Raw genomic sequence first — 19,710 nt, 5'->3', positions numbered from 1 at the left:
GCCGAGCCGAAGGGAACAACGAATATTGCAGTCGGGTGTTTTGCTGTTGGGCCTGTGCGCTCACTAGTTCGTTTTTTCCTCAGTCAGTATTCGTTTTCTAGCAGTTTATTTCTTTTTATCGACTAATATCTGACCGCTGCATCTGCGGATATCACTGGTTCTGCGATTCGGTACTCCGCTCAAGCGTACGAAGTATTTAGGCCCCCTTTCGCAGCGCAGAAAGCCAGCCAAGCACATCGTGGATCAGTGAGCGTTAGTGAAAAAAAAAAAGTAGATTGTATGATCAAATCAGTCTTCTGACCTAAGTGCATCACGGGTGATGGCCGAAGAGCTTCCGCGTGCAAACGTGCGTGCTGTGATGTGCATAATTTAAATCGACGCATATATATTTGGTGTTTCTATGTCTGCGTGCGCTATCATCTTGTGCACCATGTATACATACATCTTGTGGTGAAATGATGATATCCGTGCCGTGTACAAGTTGTGCGTGCGATCACATGTATCTCTCGCCTGTGTACGAGGCGTCTGTGGTCCTCGAAGTTCGTTGGTGGTTTTAAAGGGATGCTATGCTCTCTACCTGCCTCATTTTACTGTCTCCGTACTGTAAACGAGTAGTGATCAGCGCAAACTTTCTTCCTTGGATGGTGTTTGTGTTTCTCGCTCAATATTCTGTTTTGTGTTTGTGTTCACAGAGAATTTTGGCTGCGATTGGAATTGTCGTAACAAACACGCTACAAATAACGCACAAATGGCAAAAAAGCTTTTTTTTATGTTCATGTGTGGAAAAGGCAGGAAGAGACACGCACAGAGCAAGTTTGCACTAGTGACTACTTTTGCATTATTTTATTTTTTCCTTTATTTCTACAATGTGCGGCACAGATTTGCTGCAATTTTTTCCCTGTTTTAGTACAAACAGGTTCTTTGTGAGAAGATTCGATAAACATTGCTATTGACTTTGTTTTGGCTGGCCCAATCTTTGTGGTTTGTCGTAATAGCAATCGCGGATGGTGTGTCATGCTGCAGAAAGCAGTCTAGTTTGATAACTAACAAAGGATTTATTAATTGCTTGTGTTGCTTGATCTTGATTAAGAATAATAGGCTGCGACACATCCCTTCAGAAATAGGAATAGCCGTCGGCCGATTAGGTTGTGCATCACATTTGTGAACAGGACATATACATGCGTATACAGAACACCACATACAAAAAACGTGATGACAGAAGTGCATAAGCGATTCTTAGTGAGCGGTGTCATATGACAATAGATTTTTGGCCCCTTGGCTGGAATGTCAGGCACTCGTGAATATGTGTGAAAATTGAAAGCTTCATGAAGTACATGGAAATATTGTGTGCAATTTCATAGTTTAGTTTGAGAAATGGTACTGTATTTGTAAAAAAAATCTTCAGTATGTAATTATCAGTCAGAATGTATTTTTTATCAGAATGTATTTATTTATCAGTATGTATTTATCAGGCTGATAAATACATACTGAAGATTTTTTTTCTTTTTCTTTCACTTCATGACCCACTTTCTTCTCATCCATCCTCTCCTCCCCACTCCTTCACACCTACTTTCTTTGCACTCACTTTCCCCTCCCCAGCTTTTCTTCTTCGGAAGCAAAAGTGTATTTAAACCCCAGCCAGTGATGATCGCTATGCCCAGACGAAGACAAGTACAATTGTCGAAACGACTCATCTGCGAACTGAGGCGTACCGCATTTACCCTTGTTTAGTTCTTCATACCGTTCAAACCATCTTCTTCCTTTAGATCTACCAGGGTTATACCTCTGTCACACGAGCAAATTTATTGTCATTCGAATCGAATGACATTAAATGTCATTCGAATCGAATGACATTAGCATCTAATGTCATTATTCACCTGCTACACGTGAAAATTTAATGGCATTAGGTTCGAATGGCACTTTTCATCGAATGAGTTCGAGGAACTCATTCGCATTCGATCTCGAACCGAATGTATACTCTTTACCCCAGGTGAGTGACGAGAGCAAGCAAAGTGAAAAAATAATATGCGTACTAGCGAAGCTAAGATTTTTTTTAGGCGCCATAAAAAGAATAGTTATTTGTGCTGAGAAATCTGCGCCGCTGCCTTGTCTCATACGCCATTACTCTCGATATCAGTAGTGCCCGGACTAAAGCCCCTACTAGCCTGCCGCGGCATGGCCGCGGCCATTATTTCAAGCGGCAGAGGTAGTGGTGGTGGGGTGTGTGGTTTTTGGTTTACGGTTTACCCGTGTCAGCTGTGTGGTGCGATGGCTACGGCTACAGCGGCTGCAGAATCGAGAGAAAGAGTACATTGGAGCACCGAGGAAACATTTGTTCTCATCAAATTATTGCAAGATCATCTTCATGACTTGAAGAGAGCGAAGCGCAACTCCAAGGTATACCAGTTGATAGTTGAAAAGCTGCGCGAGGCTGGCATCAACAAATATTTGCGAGAAACGAAGACAAAAATTGAGAACCTGGCAAACAAGTACAGGTAAGCGTATTTTGTTAAATATTGAAGCATGACTTCGTGCAAAGAGAAAACAGCTGTATCGCGTGCACGTGTCATTGTTTTGTAAACATTGCCGCGGGTAGCTTATCAGATATGGCTTGCGTCTAATGATATAGTATGTGCGGTTTGACGTCGAGACGCTACACGCAGGCTCCGAGGGACGCCGTTGTGGAAAACCTTGGATGATTATTATATCACTTGCGCTTTAATGTGCCCCAACGTCGCGCAGCACAATTCGCTTGAAAACGCAGCCGCCACGGTATAAAGTACGGTAATTTAGTAATTTTCACTAGAGGATTATGAAATTCCTTGTGCGATCCTGGACCAATGGGGCAGCTGACAAGTTTTCACGTAGCTGCACAGCCAGCTGCCGATGTCCGAAAGCCGTCATCTTGCGGTAGCTTCCGCTCCACTACGAGATATAGCTTGTCGTATATTGTACGATGCATTGAGCGGTGCAGGCCGATTGAGAAGCACTGCACTAAATTTTAATCAGTTTTTCACCTTCAGTCGTCTTTATCAGCTGCGTGTCGCACACTATATCATGCAGGCAACACAATGCATACTTGAGATACATTATTTATTGTTTCGGGGCCAAAGGACATTGCAGAGAGTTGTATACGTGCTGAAAATGTATTAGCAAAGCGCTAATGTTTTTTTATTGTTGCAGAGACATCAGCAAAAAAAAAAGGGACAGGCAAGGACGGATAACTTGGCCCTATTACTGGGATATACACAAATTTCTCAACACGTTGCCGATGAACAAACAGAGATATGGAAGAAAGCCAGTGCTACACTGTGGAGGAGGTAAGATGTGCACATCTTGGATGCATTTTGCTGCAGATGTTCACTGGTAATAAAAAATAAATGACAGTTTGGGAATGCTACAGTTTCCTTGTTCACATATCTGCCTGTCGTGTACAGTTATATTTGTTAACAGTGGCATTATGAAATGCAAGATATGTAAGGTAGTACAAAATTTACTTACAAGCAGACCTTTGTCATACTTGCACTGAGCAGTGATGAATAGATTGCAGGTGCATGTCAGCACAATTTCCTAGTGCTATGTAATACTACATCTTGCCATTTTCAATAGCCTTTAGATTCATATTATTTGCTTGCACTGAAGAATGCTTCAAAATGCTTCAGATATTATTAGTATCTCATTGCTTTCTAGCTCATCCACCAAATGGAGACTGGGTACAGCACCCAAGAAGATGATGCGGCACCCGCCAGCCTGTATGAGGACGCAGCCTGCTCTGTAGAGAACGATGCGTGTGAAGCATTTGAACAGTCTGCCAAAGCAGCTGAGCCAGCGAAATCAAACATCTGCCACCTGACCTCAACGAAGCCGCAAGAAAAGAGGGCAAAACGACCGTCGCAAGCAAACGCGCTAGCACAACTTATTCAGGAGCAGCGGCAGCTGCGCCTACTACTAGAGAGAGGAATGAAGAAGACGCATGAATTTCAAGACAAACAAGTTCACCTGCAAGAGCAAGGTGCGCAGCGTGAGGAACAATTTTTTTCATGCTTGAGGGAAATATTAAAAAAATAAATATTCCTTGCATACAAAACCACTTCTGCCTTGTCTGTCAAGTAGCATGATTACTCCTGAATTCACCACCGGGGTGCCTTTCAAGCTACTTTTCAAGTTTGCAGACTCCTCATTGTATTCCTTGACCACTGAAGTGGCAGGAAAGCAGTGGCCAGTAATAATGGACAGCATAAAAGATTATTCAATGCGAAATAATTATTCAGTTAAACTGAAAACATCAGAATACAAACATATTGCCGTTTCTGACAAAGCTATACAGCAGGCAGTGTAGCTTAGAACCGACTCGTGAAGGAATCACTGCCTCTCCTCTACCAGCTGCGCAATATGAGAGCCTACCGTTTTCCTACTTTATTCAAAGATCTGAAAATTCTAAGTGTGTGCAAATATCAAATACTTCATTTCGAAGTGGTTACTAGAATAAAAATTGGATGCAAATATATCATTCTGGAGTAGTTAAAATATCAAAGCAGTTTACATTAAAAGGCAAACACTTTTACACAAAATGCAGCAATAAAACGAGGGGAAGTAATTGTGACGGCTACAACACTTCTGGTTCTGTTGTGCAATGCTGCTGGTCATGTAGCCTGCTGAGCACACCTCCAGAAGTACTGAGGAAGAGCAGCTCGGACATGATGTCCATTCCCACGTGACAGAGTGGTGGTGTGCGATGGCTGCTGGAAGAGTGCATCAAAGGCAGGCACGTCTCGCTCCCACTGCGAATCCACAGTGTCTCTGAATGCTTCACATATGTTGTGAAGAACACACGCGGTCCTGATGGCTTGCTTCGCATTGGACACCTTGCATTCCATCCGCTTCATCACAAAACGAAAGCGAGCTTTAAGTCTTCCAAACGCATTCTCCACTATGCGTCTTGTTCTAGAGAGGTTGTAGTTGTAGGCGGTTTCGCAGGTGCCAGGTGATGATGTACTCGGAAATGGTATCAGCAAAGTTGAAGTCAAGGGGAAAGCCTGATCGCAGAGTATAACCGGTGTCACAGCAACATCTTCGATTGTGGCCACAGGCGATTCAAAGCGACCATCATCGATAAGTGTAAACAGTTTGGAGCGTCCATACACGTTGGCATCATGGCATCGGCCGGGGGCTCCAATATTGATTTACCAGAAACGGTAGTTATGGTCTACCGAGGCCAGCAGTATTAAATTGTACCTGCACAGAAGAAACGATAAAAACAATTGATTTTTCGCTCATATGTAACAGCGGATAGTCCTATTTGTGATGTTCCCAATTGCCAAAAACAGCCATGCTGAAAAAACGTCCTTCTCAAAGAGCTGTTTAGTTAAGCAACAGGTGCAGGCCACGCAGCATGTAAGCTGTGGTCTTGTGCATGCATGCTTATGTTTTTTCTTAAGGGGAATGCTATGAGCACAGGATCCTGCACTCCACTGCATGTAGGCTATGTGCACAGACTGGCACGCTGCTGCAACATCTGTAGCCTTGACCTCTCCATCGCAAATCACAATATTTCTATGTTGCTGGGGACAAAAAAGAAGAGGGGGGGGGGGCATTAAGGCACCGTGGGGGCAAAAGAAGCATCTGCTGGTGTTGGCAATAGTCTCTTCCTACTACCACTGTACAGCAGGACGTTGCTTGGAAGCAACGGTTAATTTGGCAAAATATCTCAACTTTTTGAGGCCGATGCGTACTTATACAGTGACAGTACACAGACAGTGAACAACAGTAATTATGAAATTATAGCATAGGAAATCGCAGAAAATACACCATATTACACTTTCCGCAGGAGCAAAAAAAAAAAAAAGACGCATTTTCTGCAGAAACGTCTGCATTTGACAGCTACTATTTGTAAAGCTTGTTCAGTAACGACTAGCTATGAATTATGTATCACGATACAACGAGAATAAAATTCAATTCACTAAAATTTCGCGGCCGCATAAGACGTCTGCAAGGTACCTACCACCCTTTGTAGTTATGGTAATCAATGGCGTTGCCTTTGGGCGGGGATATTGGGAAATGGTAACCGTCGAGAGCGCCGATTCCCTGTGGAAAGCCAGTGAAGGAGAAGAATTACTTGACATGTTCCTTCAATGCGTGGTGCCGGACCATATGGAGCCACTTTGCCTCAAGTAGATTAATGATGGCGCTGCACACCTCTCGGAACACGACGTTCACAGTTGAGCGGCCAATTCCAAAGAGTTGGGCAATCGTACGGTCTTCGGAGCTTGAACAAAGCCGATATAGCCCAACGACCACCCTTTTCTCGACAGACAAGGGCTGCCTCATATTTGTGGTTTCGCGCTCTAAGTCGAGCTTGCAAGACTTCACAATATATCGGAATGTCGTTGGCGACACACGAAACGCTTGCTTAAAGTGGTTTTCTCCAAGGTGCGGCAAAGTGTCTTCGAACCAGCGTTCATTTCGTTCAAATGCCCACCGTTCACGGTGAACTACACGGTCGGTAGCTACTATTGCAGCAATGGCAAAAGAATTGCTCACCAACCTCAGTTCCACGCTTTCGTTGATTTTAGACTGGGCTTCTATTGCTAATTGTAGCACCTTCTCTTCGTGTTTCCGTTTAACTCGGAAATACAAGTAAGAGGCGATTAGAGTTTTCACTTTCTGCATATCAACCGCGTTGACCGCATTTCCTCCGCACAGCGCCATGTCAGCCATGTTGGTTGTTGACATTTATCGGATCTGTAGGATCTGTAGTTGGCTCATGGTTGGCTTTGGTCAAAGCTTTGCTTAATCATCGAACTGATGTGGGTTTTTGACGGTTAACTTTAATAAATATTTTTTCCTTCCTTTAAGAAATACTAAGAAAGTTTTTAAACGATTTTATAGCGCACCTAATTTTTTAAACTGCACAGTTTTAGAGTTCTTGATCGTCATTGCCATCACTTGCGAATGACATTTTTTTTTTACCGTGTAGCACCAAATGAAAACGAATGACATTCGATGCATCGAATGTCATTCGATTCGAATGACATTAAATTTGCTCGTGTGACAGAGGTATTAGAGTAGGGATGTCCATAAGTTTATTGCACCTTTTGTTTGTAACATGCACTGAGATTTATTGAGGATCAAAGCAGGGTTCTCGTAACTGAGCAGTCAAGTACCATAAACTGGTTCACTGTTGTGCTCAGATATGAGTGCCCGTAGGTTTATTGGGCTGCAAGCGGTGATGTGAAGTATGTAATTATAATCCTACCAAGAACCCAAGCATTAGGTAATGCAAAATTATGGGGGCTCGCAATAAGCCAACTAAAGGGAACATTTTATTTTGTAAGAGGAAATCACTGAAGGAAGAAAAAATAAATCACAAATAAAAAACAGTACATAAACAAAAGGAATGCAAATGCTTGCTGGGTACTGCCCTTATTATAGAATGACCAACTAGCTTGAACATAGAATGCAGTACACTCAGCTTTTTGCTACGGGTTAAAACACTTTGCCTGCACTTGTGCAATGATAACTGCCAGAAGTACGGTCACGGTGCTCAGAGTTGCCGAGGCCGACTCACTTGTGCAAAGTGTGCTGCACATGAGCACCAAACCGATGACTGCCAAACTCAACCCCATTTCTGTGCAAACTGTCAGGGCAACCATCCTGCTTATTCGCGTAGCTGTCCGGTGTGGAAGACCGAAAAGGACATATTCACTCTAAAGGTAAAAGAAAACATCACGTTCACCGAAGCACGCAAACGATTTTCAATCCAACACCCTTCCTATTCCTCTGTGGCGCAGCAGGGCGCGGCACCACAGGAGTCTTCAGCACCTACCCAGGCCACGGAAAATGAGTCTGGGGTGGTGCCATCCGCGCCCCTGGTGGAAGTAGCTGGTGCTGCTCCACTACCCCCAAAACAGGCTGCGCTGACCCCCAGGTCAGTGGGCCCGAAGGCCTTGTCCTAAGGGGCAAGGTCTAAAACAAGTGCACCCATGCCCTCTGCACGAACGTCCAACACATCTGAGGATGTGATGGACACATCTCCCTCTTCGCCGCCGCGTCAGCGGCGGCAAAGCTCTCTCGAGCGAAAACGAAGGGACAAAGTCCCAATAACAGGTCCAAAGGACCCAACTACCTAGGTTTTTAAACTATCCTCAACTAATATTTTACTATGGCATTTTTAGTTCACTGGAAGTGTCGTGGACTTTTAAACAATTACACTGACATAACAGATATATTAGGTTTTTTTTCCCCAGTCGCATTGTGTCTCCAGGAGACAAACCTTGGACCGCAGAATAAAAACATTCTTAAAACGCATCAAGTCTTTCGTTGCGATCGACAGAACCCAAGCAGACTCTCTGGTGGCACTGCTATTGTGGTCCAAAGAGGTTTTCCAACCTGAAAAATCGACCTTAAAACCACATACGAAGCAGTTGCAGTTACAGTGCTCCATTTTAAAGCCATAACAATATGTTCCATATACATTGATCCTCGTCTAACGGTTACATTCACGACTTAGAAACTCTTTTATTACAACTACCAGAGCCATATCTTCTAGTTGGGGATTTTAATGCTCACTCCTCTTTTTGGGGAAGCAGACAAACTGACGTCAGAGGTCTGGTTTCAGAAGATTTTATTCTGTGAAACAATGTCTGTTTGTTAAATACGGGGAAACACACATACGGCTCTCCAAGCACTGGCAAATTCAGCTGCCTAGATTTGTCTTTTTGTTCACCAAGTATTTTTACCGATTTTAAATGGGACGTTCTTGACAACCCCTATGGGAGCGATCATCTTCCAGTCATTATCAGCCTAGCATCATTACCATCAATCACCCTAACAAAACCACGGCGCTGGAAGCTAAATTTGGCCGACTGGGCGCTCTTCCGCGATGAAGCTGCCCTAGAAGAAATCTTTTCGGACAGTTCTGATGTGGACAAATTAAATGAAACTTTCGCAGCATGTATTATTGCCGCCGCTTACCTAGCCTTTCCACGGACTTTTGTGGTGAGACAAAATCGTAAAGCATGGTATACTCAAGAATGTAGAAAGGCAAAAAAGGAACAAAACAAAGCATGGGGAATTTTACGCCGCCACCCAACACATGAAAACCTGATAAATTTCAAGAAGGCAAAATCTAAAGCTCGGTATATCCGCCGCACAGCTGAAAAGCAATCATGGAAGAAGTATGTATCTTCTATGAACAGCTCAGTTACATCCAAAGACATGTAGGAAAAAGTACATAAACTGGATGGAAAGTACTCCCCCTTCACAGTTCCATTTTTCACAACCTCTGGCGCACAAACCAGTATAGAGGAACAAGCAGACATATTGGGAGAATATTTTGCTGCAGTTTCAAGCTCTACACACTATACACAGTCTTTTTTAAAGTATAAATCAACAGCTGAAAAACAAAAACTCCCAATGACTGGTAGCGTAAATGAACCTTTTAATGCTTTAATTACACTAGAAGAAATACATAGAGTACTGTCAGCTGGCAAACACACTGCACCAGGACCTGATGATGTGCACTACGAAATGTTAGCCCATTTATCAGAAACCTCTGTAGAAGCATTGTTAAAACTGTTTAACGAAATCTGGATATCCGGAAAAATTCCTGAGTCCTGGAAGAAGGCCATTATAGTGCCACTTTTGAAGCCTGGAAAGTCGCCAAATTCTCCAGGTAGTTACAGGCCAATAGCCCTGACGAGCTGTCTTGCAAAGTGCTTTGAAAGTATTTTAAATATCAGATTGATGTTTGTCCTCGAATCCCAAAAACTGATTGACACTCACCAGTGTGGCTTCAGGAAAACATGTTCCACTACTGACCACCTAGTCCGCCTCGAAAATACAGTTCGAGAAGCGTTTCTACATAAGCAACACTGCCTTGCCGTCTTTTTTGACCTTGAAAAAGCCTACTACACCACATGGAAGTTTGGGATCCTGCGAGATTTGGGAGAGCTTGGAATTCGCAGCAGGATGCTAAAATGTCTAGCTGACTTTCTACATAATCGATCCTTTCAAGTACGTCTTGGTTCCGTACTTTCTAAAAACTTCACACAAGAAACTGGTGTGCCCCAAGGGTGCATTTTAAGTACCACGCTTTTCATAGTAAAAATGAACTCTATAGCTAAAGTAATACCGAAATCCATTATGTACTCAGTTTATGTAGACGACTTGCAAATTGCGTGCACATCATCAAACGTAGCAACATGTGAGAGGCAGATTCAGCTAACTGTAAATAAGCTGGCATCATGGGCAGATAAAAATGGTTTCACGTTTTCCACGCAAAAGTCTGTGGCTGTTCTCTTTTCTCTTAGACGAGGACTCCACACTGACCCCACCATCTACCTAAATGAAATCACACTACCAGTAAAACACGAACACAAATTTCTAGGTTTAACATTTGATAGGAAGCTCTCTTTTCTTCCTCACATAAACGTCCTGAAAAAGAAAGCTTCCAAATCTCTGAATATACTCAAAGTCCTCTCACGCAAACACTGGGGGTCTGACCGGACGTGCCTTTTGCACATCTACCGCACAGTCATTCGCTCTTGCCTAGACTATGGCTGCATTGTATACGGATCAGCAAGACCTTCATATTTGAAGCGCTTGGACCCTGTACATAATTGAGGTTTGCGTCTTTCTACTGGCGCTTATAGGACATCACCTATCGCAAGCCTTTATGTAGACACCGACGAACCATCCCTAGAACTTAGAAGGACCAAGCTCACATTTTCATATATCCTGGGAATACGCTCCCTACCAAAACATATATGCTACCCCATTGTCACTAAATGTGCCTCCAGAATATTGTCCGAAAATAGGCCTCAGTCAATCAAACCTTTGTTACTTCGATTTGAGGATAAATGCAAAGAATTAGGAATACTAAACGCCCTCCCCAATATTGCATCAAGACAAAGTTCACTGCCACCATGGTACAGCCTTCCTGTTGTGTGCGATTTCACACTAACTCAGTTTTCTAAACATAAGACACCACCTGAACACATCCTGCAAGAATTTCTAGCTCTTAAAGGAAAGTATGACAATTGCACATAATTTTACACGGATGGATCCAAGACAACAAAACATGTAGGAAGTGCAATAGTGCATGGAAAATGGGAAAAAAAACTGTGAGATTACCTCAGTGTGCAAGTATTTTTACAGCTGAATGTTATGCTCTGGCAGTGGCTGTGAGCAAAATAGTCAACGAGAACATTACAAACAGTATTATATACACAGACTCCTTAAGTGCTCTCACAGCCCTTCACCATAAAAATGCAGTTGTACCACTACTCGGGCAAATCATACACTACATATCAACAGCCTCTGCTCGAGGACATAAAATAACGTTTTGTTGGGTCCCGAGTCATGTCGGCATTGGAGGCAATGAGAGAGCAGACTTTTGCGCTGCCCAGGCCCATGGAAAACGAATAAAGAACATAGACATGCCATACAGAGACTGTATGATGCTGGTGCACAACAAACTAAAGGACGAATGGCAGTTATCATGGAGTAGGGAGGTAAATAACAAACTGCAGTTGGTGAAGCCCACTTTAGGGGAATGGAAATCATGTCGCAATCAAGAACGTTTTATAGAAGTGATTTTATGCCGTCTCCGCATTGGCCACACACATATGACACACATTTTTTTGTTGAGAAAAGAAAACAAACCTCTGTGTGAAGAATGCGGACAGGAACTCACCATAAACCACGTTTTACTTTCATGCACAAGATTTGAAATGCTAAGGAAAAAGTATTTTACTCGATTTTACGATGAACACATTCCTTTCCATCCAGCTTTGATTTTAGGTGAAAGCGGACTTGTCGATCTATCATGTGTTTTTAGCTTTTTAAAGGAAGCAAATGTTTTACGGAAACTGTAGAATAAATAGTGTACGCCACTTACAACCTTGTGCTTGGCGCATGACAGCCTGAACTGCTTATGCGCCATTAAACCCAACACAACAACACAACTTGTGCAATGATATAGGCAAAAATGTTCAATAAATGTCTGGGAAAAAATAGGAAACATGCAGTACACTGCAATAAGTGAACACAAAGGGCCTTAATAGTAACTGTCAGAATTTCGAAACAAGGGCCACTAGATAGGAGTGTTTGCATGTTAGAGGTTATGGCAATTTTTACTATTGCAGTTAATATGAATAATATTTCAATACTATAAATTTTAGATAAGTACCTACACCCCTTTTCCCCAATGCCTTGTTTAAACCCAACCAGAAACCCTACGAAAATTGTAGCACCTCATTTACTTTTATGTAATAGGGAAAACCATGTCAATACAAGCTGTTAGCGTACATACCGTTAAAGAATCGCAATGCTCAGATATTAGCATGAACACAAAGCATGAGACTATCATTACTGGCATTTAACGTCACTAATAAAATCAAGTGAGGTGAAGTGCATAAATATGTCAACAACCATTTGTTGGTGCTGGGTGTTGTGACCACAACCTCCTTCGAGTGGAGCAATCATTAAAGGTATTGACAGCAGAAAACAAACTCTTGCGTGGAAGAATTGTTGGAGGTTTTTACTTGACTGCAAAAGCAAAGATAAAGATGCTAGTCAGGTGGCGACATTGCACTTGCAGAGACAGACAGACAGACAGACAGACAGACAGACAGACAGACAGACAGACAGACAGATAGACAGATAGATAGATAGATAGATAGATAGATAGATAGATAGATAGATAGATAGATAGATAGATAGATAGATAGATAGATAGATAGATAGATAGATAGATAGATAGATAGATAGATAGATAGATAGATAGATAGATAGATAGATAGATAGATAGATAGATAGATAGATAGATAGATAGATAGATAGATAGATAGATAGATAGATAGATAGATAGATAGATAGATAGATAGATAGATAGATAGATAGATAGATAGATAGATAGATAGATAGATAGATAGATAGATAGATAGATAGATAGATAGATAGATAGATAGATAGATAGATAGATAGATAGATAGATAGATAGATAGATAGATAGATAGATAGATAGATAGATAGATAGATAGATAGATAGATAGATAGATAGATAGATAGATAGATAGATAGATAGATAGATAGATAGATAGATAGATAGATAGATAGATAGATAGATAGATAGATAGATAGATAGATAGATAGATAGATAGATAGATAGATAGATAGATAGATAGATAGATAGATAGATAGATAGATAGATAGATAGATAGATAGATAGATAGATAGATAGATAGATAGATAGATAGATAGATAGATAGATAGATAGATAGATAGATAGATAGATAGATAGATAGATAGATAGATAGATAGATAGATAGATAGATAGATAGATAGATAGATAGATAGATAGATAGATAGATAGATAGATAGATAGATAGATAGATAGATAGATAGATAGATAGATAGATAGATAGATAGATAGATAGATAGATAGATAGATAGATAGATAGATAGATAGATAGATAGATAGATAGATAGATAGATAGATAGATAGATAGATAGATAGATAGATAGATAGATAGATAGATAGATAGATAGATAGATAGATAGATAGATAGATTTATTGAAAGAAAAAGCAGAGAGGTCGGCCGGAATAATTCAAATCTGGCCTGCTACTCTGCACTGTTCCTCAGAGCTCACCCGAGGAACAGTATGCAATTTTGGTTTCCTGTACAACGATCGTATTATTTTTCTGCCAAATTATTTAAACTTCTGTAAGCACCAGTCATATCTGTTTTAACGAAATTGTTTCACACTTGGCACATTAAAATCATTACATTCAATTGTAGCCGTTTGTGATTCACACAAATGTTTTATTCATGACCATTTGAAAGTGTGGCATAGCCCAACCTCAAAGAATTATGTGCAAACAAATTATGTACCACTATTTGGAATCTTAAAAAAAGTAGCATGTGCGCAATTTTTTCATGCCTAAAGGAAAACTGCACCACTTACAAAATCGTGAGCCTTAAAGGGTTGAATATTGAACCCTTTGTCAGGTTTGTCATTTGAAATGTAATGCCATTTCAAGTAGCTGGAGGAAACAACAAAAAGAAATGCGACGGATTTCAGCCTTCTGTGCAGGCTCAGTCTGAGTGAGGGCACGTGACATCATAGGTAGTACCAGTATCTTGCATAAAACATTTGCTTTGATGCATAAAGAAGTAACCGAAAAGCAGAGCACCCGATGCAATGTATGGCAGCATCTGATGAAGCACCGTTTTGTATGGGCTAAGATATTGGAAATAAAGTATGTTAATTTATGTACTGTCATAAAGGAGCTTTTCTTCACTTCTCCAATGTTGAGAGTAGAACCCATACTTTTGATCATTGATTCCTTCATAAAAAATAATGCTAGCTAAAAAATTATGTATCTTTGATGTACACCCCCCCCCCCCCCCCCCCCATTTTTTTTAACCTGAACGCACGAGCGTCGACCGTTGAGTCGATAAGTGCCGTATGACGGAGCACAGCGGCGAAATGAGCGAGAATATGCGCATAAGCACAATAAGCACTCCGTAGCAGCTATCCTCTGCCAGGCTGTTCTGTGAACGGGACCTCAACCCTGCTTATTTTAAGCACCATTATTGTCATCATCGTTTTTCTTTTCCGAACGCTTCCATCAAGTTGTAAATAAGTGGTCAAGTGGTAGCGCCAGCGCTGGATGGCATGCGATATACGCCCGCTGATGATACTACATGAGTATCAGCATTTTGTTTCTTTTTGCTATGGGATTACTTCGCTTATCAATTCACACCTTCTTCTCATACAGGAAAGCAGGCGGTACCACGTGGCCTTTTCTAATCTTTTCCCAGCGGCATGCAGAAAACAGAAGGAAATGCGATGACGCACAAAAGAGCAGGTGGGGTTGTATCCTGTTCCTGTAACAACCTGACAGAGTACAGCTGCACCGGAGTGCTCACTGCGCGTACGCGCGTATTTTCGCTCATTTCGCCATGGTGTTCCGTCGTACGGAGCTTATCGACTCGGCGGTCGACGCTCGTGCGTTCAGGTTAAAAAAGTGGGAGGGTGTACAGCCTGTAAGCTATGAATTGATTATTATGTAGTCCTAAAATTGTGATTCAGCTACCCTGCTCATACTGCTTATCATGATGCATAAAAGGGTTTTTGCATAACTCCCTCCCTCACACTGAAATCATGTTAAACTAGGTAATTGTCCTATGCGTTCCCCTCTGGGCGAGAGTACCACTTGCAAATAGTGTCAGAGTGAAGATGCTTACACGAACGCAAACGACTCAGTTGTATGTAAACTACAAGTAAATGATTACGTATAATTAATTACAGTGCGCCCCGTCGGGGTGATGCAGTGGTTACGGCGTCCGCCTGCTGTTCCCAAGGGTGCCGGCTTGAATCTCGGCCTCAGCGGCCTCTTGTCGATGGCAGCGAAAATATAAGGTGTCCATGGTCTGTGTGTTGTCGGTGAGAGAGAGAGAGAAACGGAGAGAAGGCAGAGAGGTTAACCAGGAAAGCTTCCGGTTTGCTACCCTGCACTGGGGAAGGGGAATGAGGAGTTTAAAGGAGAAAGATAGAAGAGAATCATAGGAAAGGTAAAGCGGCGAGGAGCACAGTCACAGTTTCTCAATCAAGTTTGTGTCTCTCATAAAACACATAAGTGCTTTGAAGGCTTTGCCGTTAGACGCCTTCTGTGGCCATGGGCCGAGGATTTTCTCCTCTGTGAAAGGACGGCTGTCAAGATGGTCCAGAGCCGAACGCAGCGCATATCTTTCGCTTGAAAAAGCAGGGCACTCGCAAAGGAGATGCTGTGTGGTCTCTTCGCAGCCGCATCTTTCACAGTTAGGGCTATCCGCCATTCTCATCGCATAAGCGTATCTTTTGGTGAATGCAACACCGAGCCACATACGGCGCAATAGTGTTGTTTCGCGCCGCCCTTTGCTGGGGGAACACGAAGGCGCAGCCCAGGGTCTAGTTTCCTGAGGCGTCGATTGGAAAATTCTCCTTTGTTCCAGGCTGAAAGCGTTAGCTCCGCCGCTAAGGAACGAAGTCGACAAGCTGCGTCAACTCTAGATATAGGAATGTTCACTGTAGTTCCGTCGTTGTGTGCAGAACGGGCAACTCGGTCTGCCTGGTGGTTTCCCTCAATACCGCAATGTCCAGGTAGCCACTGGAAAATTATATCATGACCTTTTGATGTAGCGTCGTGGTATAGCACGCGGATCTCTGCAGTTAGTTGGTCATGTGATCCACGACGTAGCGCAGCTTGAACGCCTTGAAGCGCTGCTTTCGAGTCCGTAAAAATGGACCAGACACCTGGAAGTTCCTGGCCGATGTATTCAATAGCTGCACGTAAGGTGAACGCTAAATAATCCCAGGGGGTCAAAATTTCCGGAATCCTCTACTACAGCGTCTCTTGTAGCCTCAGTCGCTGTGGGGTGTTAAAACCCCACAAGGAAATCATAGCTGCAGCAAAGTAGTTTTACAATTTTTTTGCCTGTAATAATTAAATTATGAATTTATTGCCGTAATTGTTTTTTCGGCAACATTACGTCACCCTCTATTGATTGACACCACTCATTAACCTCTACCATTTCACAATTACTGCAATTACAGCAAACAACTGCAGCGGACATGATTTTGCTGACGCGGCATGCGGACATAAATCTGTGAACATAGCAAAGCAATACTTTCCCATTAATACTGTGACGTGAAATAGTACCTAAAGCAGCGTTGATTAATAGAGAGAGGCATCTGGTGACAAATTTCAGATCATTAATGGCATAGATGAATTCTTTTGAAATGACCACTGTAATCACTTACATTTCTAATCAAGTAAATATATTTTTCCATTTCTCTAAGGTTCTGTTCATGGGTAGTTTGTACTCATGAAAGTATAAGATTACACAGCCGCTCATGTGGTACTGTTCTGTACGCCACATATATAGGTGGCAGTTGCGCATGGGCAGGTAGTGTGCTTTTCAAGCTATGTAATAATTTGCACTTCAGCTATCTCATGCTTTCGCTGTGTGGAATACGATTTTATGCACACACACACACACACACACACACACACACACACACACACACACACACACACACACACACACACACACACACACACACACACACACACACACTGTATATATATATATATATATATATATATATATATATATATATATATATATATATATATATATATATATATATATATATATATGTATATATATATATATATATATATATATATATATATATATATATACATTGAAAACACCACAATACTCTCAAAGCTATTGGTGGCTCGTCATTTCACTCATGTGTGCTGCCTGTGTGTTGTGTGACGTGAGTGCACGGGAAAGACCCCCAGGTAGACGAATTTTTTGTGGGTCTCCACTATAACGTCTGTAATAGCCTGTGTTGCTGGGATACGTAAAATGCCAGAAACCAAACCAAGCCGATCATGTGTGTGCCATTACGTGCCCCTTATCTACCCTTTTTCGGCAACACTACGACATAATATATAAAGGACAAGCCATAGTTCACAGTTGCACTTTGCTACAATATGTTTTCATCGTGGTCGCGCAGCCTAAGAAAATGCTGTTCGAGACAGTGTACAGGGTATTCAAGGGAGTTGGAAATATACTTTTCACATTCCTGGCAAATGCATGATGTGTCTGCTTCCAGCAACAATTAGTATCAGTACTCAAAACACATTGCTCACTATAGATACAGGAATGTGAGCATGTGAACTCTACAGGCTAATAAAAGTGCTTCTAATGGTGCAATTGCAGTTATGCAATTAAAGAGTGTGCAGACACTTTCAATGAATGAATGTACTGTGCCCTTTTAATTGCATAAATACTGTGCTCTTGTGAAGGACATTGGCCCTTCAGGACCGCACCGTTCGTCTCCATTACAATGCATGCATAAATATGGTGCAGCATGATACGATACCATGCAGGCTTTGCTAGATATGCGAAAAATCCAATGTTGCCAGCTGCGGCTTCACATGTGTTGACACTGAATATTTTGGCACCACAGAAAGCTGACCGGGCCGACATCAAGCACACGGGAGCAATCAAAACAATTTGCAGTGGGTCTCACTTCTGGGGACAATGTAAGCGTCGCACCACACAATAAGCACACAGCGCTGACACCAAAAGCAGTGGGTCTGGCAGGGCCGACACCAAGCAAACAAGATCAATGAAAACAATTGGCAGTGGGTTTCACTTCTGGTGACAATGTGAACTTCCCGGCACCACAAAATGCGCACACAGCGCTGACACCAAAAGCAGTGGGTCTGGCGGGGCCGACACCTAGCGCACAAGTTCAATCAAAACAATTGGCTGTGGGTCTCACTTCTGGTGACAATATGAACGTCCCGGTACCACACAATGAGCACACAGCGCTGGCACCAAAAGCAGTGGGTGAGCCTAATGTCAATCAATCAGCGACGGGCTGCTTGCGAGTTGCTACTCGAAATGGCAGAACAAGCGGCGTTTTAACAACACAACACCACTGAAGCACTGACGAAAACGAGTTTCTTTGTGCACGCTCCCAGGTGCAGCCCAGCACTGGGATCTTGAAGAGAGTGCAATGATTAGCACCCACGACGCTGTGGAAGCCTCCCAGAGGTTTTATGTATTCAGGCCAGGCCCATGCTCCCGAGAAGGGCAGCTGGAAACAAGACGTAGGTGTTTCACTTGTGACAAACATTTCTACTGCTCTCGATTACCAACATACATGTGGTACGAACGCGGGTTTGAGCTGCACGCCCAATTGATGCACTGAACGGAAAGAAACGGTTTGGGCGATTAGTAGGTGAAACGGGGCATGCGAGGTTTCAATCGGCAGGGCGTGACGAGTTTAACTTTAGCAAACCGCTAGAGACACCCGTGGGATGTTGGGTCTTCTAGTAAGGCGCCACTACATAAGCAGGGAAATGAAAAAAATATGTGCGTCGCAACTACAACGACAACCAAGCAATTGCTTCGAAAACACACGAACTCGGTTATCTTGTATCGCCCAGTATAATAGCACAAACAAAACTGTAACGAAAAGCATGACTGGAAACCGCGAAGAAAATGATCAAGCTTACCTCAAACAGACGAAACCGCAGCAGCGCGACTCGCATGGCTGTCCGAAGAGCAACGATTACCTAGGAAATAGTTCCGAGAGGTCGCGTCGCGTTTGACCTCCAAATCAACACAAAAGGGTAAAAAAAATTGGTTGCACGTTTTACACGCTCCAAGACGTCCAGCATGTGCACCCAACTGTAGCAGTCGCTCTGCAGCCATGTTGAATCTTGTTAAAGACTGCGGTTAAGACTGCCTGTGCGGTGTTTTCAGCAAGACCGACTGAAATACAGACCTGCACAAATAGCACTGCTCCAGCGCGCACCTTCAAGTTCATAGCCTTCGCCGCTAGGAAACGAACACTACCGGTAGCCCAGCGCTACTGTACACCTGTTAATAAGAAGGGTCTATTAGTTCTGTCATTTTTCTTCGTCGTTATAGTTTAATTATCTGTCCACGCTGTAATGCACAAACACCTGTTCTGCGCAAGTGCATGGCCGTTGCACAAAGCGGAATCGCGGTATGTCTTCTGGCGAGAGAAAAACGTTGTAAAAACAAACACTTTCCGCTAAAATACAAAAAGGCAAAATTTTCGAAGTATAACTCGGGCAAATACCTTTTTTTTTTCAATTTGGATACAGTT

The 19,710-nt window shown here is 42.5% G+C and overlaps 1 pseudogene; it reads left to right on the top strand.

Moving 5' to 3' along the window:
• Positions 1 to 319: 319 nt before the first annotated feature.
• On the top strand, positions 320 to 4,068 carry LOC146184587 (myb/SANT-like DNA-binding domain-containing protein 1; annotated as a pseudogene).
• The last annotated feature ends 15,642 nt before the right edge of the window (positions 4,069 to 19,710 follow it).

This window comes from Amblyomma maculatum, chromosome 7 (assembly GCF_055883805.1).
Source record: "Amblyomma maculatum isolate TAMU_Amacu chromosome 7, ASM5588380v1, whole genome shotgun sequence".
Lineage (NCBI taxonomy): Eukaryota > Metazoa > Arthropoda > Arachnida > Ixodida > Ixodidae > Amblyomma > Amblyomma maculatum.
This window is presented reverse-complemented; position numbering and strand designations above follow the sequence as displayed.